This window comes from Acomys russatus, chromosome 8, assembly GCF_903995435.1.
Source record: "Acomys russatus chromosome 8, mAcoRus1.1, whole genome shotgun sequence".
Lineage (NCBI taxonomy): Eukaryota > Metazoa > Chordata > Mammalia > Rodentia > Muridae > Acomys > Acomys russatus.
In genome coordinates, this window is record NC_067144.1 from 33532355 (window position 1) to 33540940 (window position 8586).

Genomic DNA, 8586 nt, shown 5'->3' on the forward strand with positions numbered 1-8586 from the left:
ATAAATATATAAATTTTAAAAATGATCCCATCACACTTCTAGATCATCTAATCTAGAATCAGTATCTTATCTTGAATGGTAATTACTCTTTCACTCCACCTGCAACTTGCTGACAAGCCTTTAGTGACAATGAGTTCCTTCAGGGCAGTGGACGAGGGCAGAGATCAAAGGTTGGAATGATTCCTGGACCTAGGTAGGGCCTAGAAGAAATGACAATCTCATAATGTGAGAAGAACATGAGTTGCTTTGTTTGAATCTAGTCTAGGATTTCATAAGTACATGAGAAACAAATGCCTAAAGGGGTGAAATAAGACCTCTATGCCAGTCCTATGAGATTTTTATTTTACCAGGGAAACTGACAACAGGTGATTTTAATATGGGAATATATTTGTATTTGTTTCTTATGCTCGGTTTTCACTGGATGTTTCAGGATGCACATGGCCTCTGGTGATTAAAAAAAAAAAAAAAGAAAAACCCTTTGAGAGAGAAAGAAGCTCTACAGCAACCATATATAGAGACCCTATTACAATAAACTTCAGCATAATTTATTTAACACGTATTTATATAGCACTTACGATGTGCCATGGACTCTTTTAAATGCTATGTAAATATTAGCCAACTTAATCCTCATTATAACGTGAGAATACTGGTTGAATTTCAATTAAGTGATGTGAGAAAAATCCTATAGCCCAGTGTTTGAGATTATGAATCCTTCAATAAATATTTGTCAGAGGAATGAATACCTGTGAGCGAATCAATCAATCAGCCTGTCTTGTTTGGCTATCAAAAAAGCAAACAACACACCAGGGTGTCATATTGAGTGGTCTAGTATGTTCAGAGAAACTAGAAACAACTGCATTCTTTTACAGCTGTGTTCAGTTGGGACCAAGGTGCCCTAAATAACTCTGCCTATTGTGTAATCACCTATTTTGTCATTGGCTTATGTCTTTAAATATCATAGAATTTACAGTCTCTGGTGACCTGTAGATGGCTACATTCAATCTATCTTTAATATTTGAGTATTTGAATCTCAATTTTCACTTTTGTCATTATTTAAGATTTGGAGCAAAAAGTAGTATAGTCCCGATGAAGCGTTAAGATTTCTTGGGTTTTCCCTTATAACTTGACTCCTGTCTTTTTGCTCTAGTCTGAGAAAACATTTGTATTATTTTATTTAATTGGTCATCAGAGATTAGTAAATAAGTCCTTGCTAGTTTGTATTGCTTCATCATGTGTAAAAATACCCACATGTTGATCCTGAAGGCTAAGTTTCAGACACATTTGGGAACACTTAACACTTATTTATTTATTTGATTTATTCAGATTACATCTCAATTGTTATTCCCTCACTTGTATCCTCCCATTCCTTTTTTCCTCCCTCTTTCCCCCTATTCCACTCCCCTAGGTCTGTGACAGAAGGGGACCTCCTCCCCCACTATATGGTCACAGCCTATCAAGTCTCATCCTGGTAGCCTGCTTATCCTTTCTCTGCGTGCCACCAGGTCTTCCCACCAAGGGGAGGTGGTCAAATATGGGCACCAGAGTTCATGTCAGAGTCAGTCCATGCTCTCCACACAACTGTGGATAATGACCTGTCCATTGGCTAGATCTGAGTAGGGGTTCAATGTTCACTGCATATATTGTGCTTGGTTGGTGCAGTAGTTTGAGCAGAGTCCCCCCGGCCCCTGGATCCAGATCTGCCAGTCATGATGGTCATGATGTCCTTCTTATAGGTTTCTAGGACCCTCTGGATCCTTCTATTTCCCCATTCTCCCATACTTCTCTCACCTAGAGTCCCAATAGGAAGTCCCCACATCTATCCCAATCTCCTAGTAAGTGAGGACTTTCATGGGATTTCCCTTTTGGGCTAGTGTACGATTATAAATGAGTATATATCATATGAGTCTTTCTGGGTCTGGGTTAACTCACTCGGTATGATCATTTCTAGTTCCATCCATATGCCCACAAATTTCAGGATTTTCTTGTTTTTAATAGCTGAATAGTATTCCATAGTGTAAATGTACCACAGTTTCTTTATCCATTGTTCAACTGAGGGACATTTAGGTTGTTTCCAGGTTCTGGCTATTACAAATAAGGCTGCTATGAACATGGTTGAGCATATGTCCTTGTTGTGTGGTGGAGCATCTTTTGTGTATATTCCCAGGAGTGGAATTGCTGGATCTTGAGGTAGCCCTATTCCCAGTTTTCTGAGAAAGCACCAGATTGATTTTCAAGGTGGTTGTACAAGTTTGCACTCACACCAGCAATGAAGGAGTGGGAACACTTAACATTTAAATGCCAGTTTTCATGAAGTTATACTGAGTCTGTGTGTGTATATATGTTTGCCCGCGTTCACTTGTGCATGCTTAGGTTTTTGAAAGAGTCTCATTCTCTAGCCCAGTCTGGCTTGGAATTTAAGATCCTCTGTCTTATCATCATAAGTAAATGTTTTTATTCAATATCTGGCTGCTCCAATCAATTGTAAGGTTCTTTTTAGTCTCACTAAATGAATTGAGTTTAGTCTTAAATCCTACTTGTTGAAACATAATTAACATGATAGAAAAAAATCTGTACCTGTATAACAGCAGTCTAAGACTTCAATAGCTCCATCCTGTCACTTTAATCTCACTCTTTAGCTATTAACCAAAATATTATGTTTTCCTGAGTCATGACAAACATCTGGAGAAATGGCATTTGATTTCTTTTCTTTTACAAAATTGCTGAGATGTGGCAATTGAAGGGACTTGGAAATAAACTGGTGTATTTCTGTGGGGGAAATGTTCATATCATTCCTAATTATTTCTCATGCTATTTCTTTTACCTGGTTTTTTTTCTCTCAGCCATTTCTTCTAACAAAATATGGCCCATACTTTAAGCATAAGTGACATTTCTTTGGCTGCTTTCCCCAAACTTTTGTCCCTTTGCTAAACTGTACTTTATCTGCTTCCCTAGGGTGAAGATTTCCTAAGAGTAAGTAGCATATATTTGCTTTCTTGTTTGTTGTATCCTCTCTGTTGCATTATGCTCTGATGTTTTTTTTTAATCTTTTCTCAATAGCTTCATATTCTAACATTGTGTAACCACAAAGCAAGTAGAAGAGAATCTTGTATTTGACAAAAACTGAAAATCGAGCAAATTTAGCCATTGCACTTACAAATTATAGATTACCTTAGATAAAATTGTGAAAAGTGTAATCAAGAGCCCCGTTTTGCTTTGTTTTGTATTTATCCCCTTTAACCCACCTTGACTCTAATCATGGCCGAAGACTAGATAACTGGAGTTTTCTCTAGTGCATTGATGTCCTAAAGCATGAGCTGCCTTGTCCATGACATCATCCAGATGGATCTCTAGGAAGTTACTGAAGAATTCATATTCCAATCCTTTTGAAAGATTTTTGTCTAAAACTAATCTCATGAATCATATATATCTTCACAAACTATAGTGATCAAATGTATGATGGTGTTAATCATTAAATAATTTACTTTTATAGGACATTTTAAGTTCCTTGGAATTGTAATGTCAGACATTTTGTTAGGCACATATATTAGGTTCTCTGTAATTGTCGTATGGAAAAAATATATGTACACACATTTGAATGAATTGTTTCTACTTTTGTCATTCTATCCTGATTTATAACTAAAGTCCTTAATCTGGATGATTTTGGCATATTTCCAGGGATAAAGTATTTGAATATAATTCTGTAACAGCTTTTTCTGATCAAACTTAAAACTCTGAAGTAGTAGAGGTGCTTATGTGTTCATAAAGCTTGGAAGACAATGAACCATTTCCCACTCAGACTATATTTAGTAGTTCATTATTATAATTTTATTTTTTCCACAGAATGACAATGTTCTTCTTCACAGATTTCTTTCTTAAGGCCATTCAGAAACTTTTAAATTCAATTACTTTCTTTAGATTGCATGTAATATACTTACACCTTCTATGGATAAATGGTTGGTGATTGTTTTCATAGCTTTATCATACACTTTAGCATTTTCAAAGAGTCCAGAATTTAAGTTTCACCATGGTCAAAACATTTTCTTCTCAGAAATGTTTACAGATTTTTTTTTTCTTCCTTTCCTCTACTGAGTCCATGACAGATGTCAGAAGAGGCTAAGGTCATGCATTTATCTTGCATGTGATCTAATCAATAAGAAGGCCTATGGATAATAAGAAGCACACTGTGTGCAAGTTACAGGGTCTTCTTGCTAGTATATGCTTGGGGCAATGGACTGCATCAGGCTGGTTTTAATCTGCCAACAAGAACAGTATAAGAAGTGATGTAAGGTAATTATGTGAGTCTTATGAGGAGCATTCTATGGACTTGACCGCCTCTCCAAATAATGGAAACGAATCTCATTTATGACATGATAGAAAAAGATTATTTGCATTGTTTACTTCATGATGTACATTCTAGCTTAAATTAATGCCACATGAAATCACCGTCTAACTTGAAAAAAGCCTTATTAAATTGGACATTTCTTTTTCTGCATGTCATGTAGTTAAAATTTTTAGACATCAACTTTTCAGTTTGAAAATTTACTTAAGTTAATTAAAAAGCAATTATTTACAGACTTCCAAATAATATAGCACATGACCTTGTATTTTCTATTTCTTTGGTATTTTGTGTTTTTGAAAATCCTGCAAATTAAATATATTTTAAAAGTAGAACTTGAAAGAAAATACTCAGAGATAAATCAGCGAGTATGCAAATGAAATTAAAAAAATAAATGTTTTGTAAAGCATTACTTATTTTTTTTTATTGAAAGATAAAATCATTCATATTACATCTCATTTGCTATCCCTTCCCATGCATCCTCCCATTCCTCCCTTCTTCTCGCTTTCCCCCCATTCCCCTTCCCTATGACTGTGACTGATGGGGACCTCCTCCCCATGTATATGATGCTAGAGTCTCTTCTTGGTAGTCTGCCATCCCTCCTCCGAGTGCCATCGGGCCTCCCCATCAAGGAGACATGGCCAAATATGGGGCACCAGAGTTTGTGTGAAAGTCAGTCTCTAGTCTCCACTTAACTGTGGAGAATGTTCTGTTCCTTTGCTAGATCTGGGTAAGGGTTTGATGATGCCTGCACGTATTGTCCTTGGTTGGTGCCTTAGATCGAGTAGAACCCCTGGGCCCAGATCCACCCATCATAGGTGGATTTTCTTGTAGGTTTCTAGGACCCTCTGGATCCATCTATTTCCCCATCTCCTATATTTCTCCCACGTAGAGTCCCAATATGATGTCCTCACCTCTATCCCACTTTCCAGGTAAGTGAAGACTTTCATGAGACATGCCTCTTGGGCTAGTGTCCAGATTTGAGTGAGTATATACCATTTGAGTCTCTCTGCTTCTGGATTAGCTCATTCATTATGATCATTTCTAGTTCAATCCATTTGTCTGCAAAATTTGGAAATTCCTTGTTTTTAATAGCTGAGTAGTGTTCCATAGTGTAAATGTACCACAGTTTCTTTATCCATTCTTCTACTGAGGGACATTTAGGCTGTTTCCATGTTCTGGTTATTATGAATAAGGCCACTATGAACATAGTTGAGCATAAGTCCCTGTTGTATGCTGGAGCATCTTCTGGGTTTATTTGAAGGAGTGGAATAGCTGGGCCTTGAGGAAGCCTTATTCCCAATTTTCTGAGATAGTACCAGATAGATTTCCAAAATGGCTGCACTAGTTTGCATTCCCACCAGCAATGAAAGAGTGTTCTTCTCTCTCCACATCCTCACCAGCACGTGGTGTCACTTGAATTTCTGATCTTAGCCATTCTGATGGGTGTAAGATGGAATCTCAGAGTTGTTTTGATTAGCATTTCTCTGATGACTAAAGATGTTGAGCATTTCTTTAAGTGTTTCTCAGCCATTTGATATTTCTCTGTTGAGAATTCTTTGCTTAATTCTGAGCCCCATTTCTCAATTGGGTTATTTGGTTTGGTGTTGTTTAATTTCTTGAGTTCTTTATATATTTTGGATATTAGACCTTTGTCAGATGCAGGGTTGGTGAAGATCTTTTCTCAGTCTGTAGGCTATCGCTTTGTTTAAAGCATTACTTATAAAAGCCATCTGAAACTACCAAAACTCCTCATAATATCATGTGGAGAAATAGTTATCTTTTCAGTCACACACTTAGCTTCTTTTGTTCTTTTCCTTTCTTATATACAGCATTGTTCTAGGCATTCCAGACTGGCTTAGAACTCACAGTACTCATGCCTCTGCCTCCCTAGTGCTAGGAGACCTGGTGTGTACTAATATTCCAAGTTAACTGAGACAAATTACAAAAATGATTTAAAAATACCAGTCATTTTCTCTAAAGTAAGAAAAAAGCACAGCTGATAACAATAAATCCCTGGATGTCTCCCAGCACACACAAGAACATTTTTTTCTGTAAAAATAAACAGATGAGGAGTCAGTATGCCAAAAAAAAAAAAAAAAAAAAAAAAAAAAAAAAAAAATGCACCCCCTACCACATGTTGTGTGTTCTTCTTGTGTGTTACGTTCACACTGCATGCCAGCCTGAGAAACAGGTACTTTGAGGGTCTTAGGGCAGTTGTTCCTCACAAGCCACTTTTTTTGAGTGACAAGGAATAATATTAAAGATGGATACCCAGAGTGCATAGCTTCAGGTTACCATGAAGCTGAGAGACACAGGTAAATTATGCAGACATGTTGGTTGTACGTTGGAAGGTGCTATGCATTTAAGTCAAATGCAGTTCCTTTTAAGAATGTGTTTCTTCAGAGGTAGTAAGTGCTACAAGAATGCTTCTTAAAGTAGAGGCTGGACAAGGAGGTACAGACATTAGACTGTGCAATGAGATCTCTTTCCCTCTGTAATCCTGAGTAGACTATCTGTCCCCAAATATGTTAATCTGCTCTCAGAAAATAGACTTGTGTGTGCCATCCAAATAGAGCAGCCTCTTTGATAAAGCTTGAGTTGTAGCTACAGAGCTTAGTTCCTAAGGAACTCGAGCAGCTACTGGCTGCCACAGGCAGCTAAAGCACACCCATATTGGGAGCTCAAGGTTTCTATGGTCAGTTCTTGCCATTGCTTCCCCATTTATTGCCTCCTCCTGGATGCCCGATGTTATCTGAAGAGTCAAACCATCAGTGGAATTGCTGCTGTGGGCAAGTCTTCCTTATCAGTTTAGGAACTCAGCAACAAAGTGTTTACATTAGGCTGCTTTCCCCTAAGCCTCATCCTAGGGTATCACAAAAAAAGGCATGCAAGTGAAGGAGAACTGCTTACAACAGAGGGTTTGGTTCTTTACTAATGTGCCAGGGCTTGTTGGTTCCCATTGGGGGAACTTTTCCCTTCTCTGAGAAGGACAAGGAACAATGAGGAGAAGGCTGTGTATGTGAGGGGCTTGGGAGGAGAGGGTGGCTTTGATCAGATGGTAAAGTGAGTAAATAAATAAATTAATGGAAAAAAGAATAACCTCCAGGGGCTAGAGAGATGGCTCAGTGGTTAAAAGCACTGGCTGCTCTTTCAGAGGCCTTGCATTTGATCCTCAGCAATCACATGGCAGCTGACAACTGTCTGTGTCTCCTGTTTGAGGGGATCTGACACTCTCACACAGACACACATGCAGGCAAAACAACAGTGTATGTACAAAAAAGAATGCTCTTGAAAATTGCCCCAGCCGGGCGTGGTGGCGCATGCCTTTAATCCCAGCACTCGGGAGGCAGAGGCAGGCGGATCACTGTGAGTTCGAGGCCAGCCTGGTCTACAGAGCGAGTCCAGGACAGCCAAGGCTACATAGAGAAACCCTGTCTCGGAAAAAAAAAAAAAGAAAGAAAATTGCCCAATAACTCCATTTTACATGGGGATACAATAGAGTACAGAGATCACTATAACTTTCACACACACACACACACACACACACACACACACACACACACACACACACAGACACACACACACACAGGCATGCAGGCACTTGTATATAGTTCAACAGAGTCAGGATTTCAGCCTAGAACTGTGCAGATTCAAAACTTGATGATCGCAGTTGGAGTTGCTTTAAATTTTCTTCCTTTAAAAGTGTTCCTTGGTATTTTCCTAACTTGTATATGATGATACTTTTATTACTGAATGTGATACTGTCATAAAGAAAATGACCCCAAAATGTTGTTTCTATGTGATCCAGACCTGCGAGAAAGGCTATTTTTCCTATTAATGAGAAACATGCCCTTGCTATTTACTTTTATTACCTTGGATTATGATTGCACCTGCCGTCTTTTGTGGAAATGACCTGAAGACAGACTAAGACACTGTGTCTTGTAAGCCTGACATTATCTACTTGATTTAGTTTTGTTAATGCTTGTATGATCAGACTGTGCAAAAATTAACATATGCTATTAACTCAACCAATTGAAGTAGAAACAGAAAGCAAAGGGGCTGATACAATGTTGAATAGCTTCACTAATTGATGTCTTTGCATTTTACCCTTCCAGCTCTAGGGGCCGAACCCACAATTTGTACAGGTGGGACAATTGTTCCATGAATGAGTTATGTTACCAACACACTATTTAATTTCTACAAATGCCTAACAAGATTCCACTTAGTTGTACAAACTCAGATATATA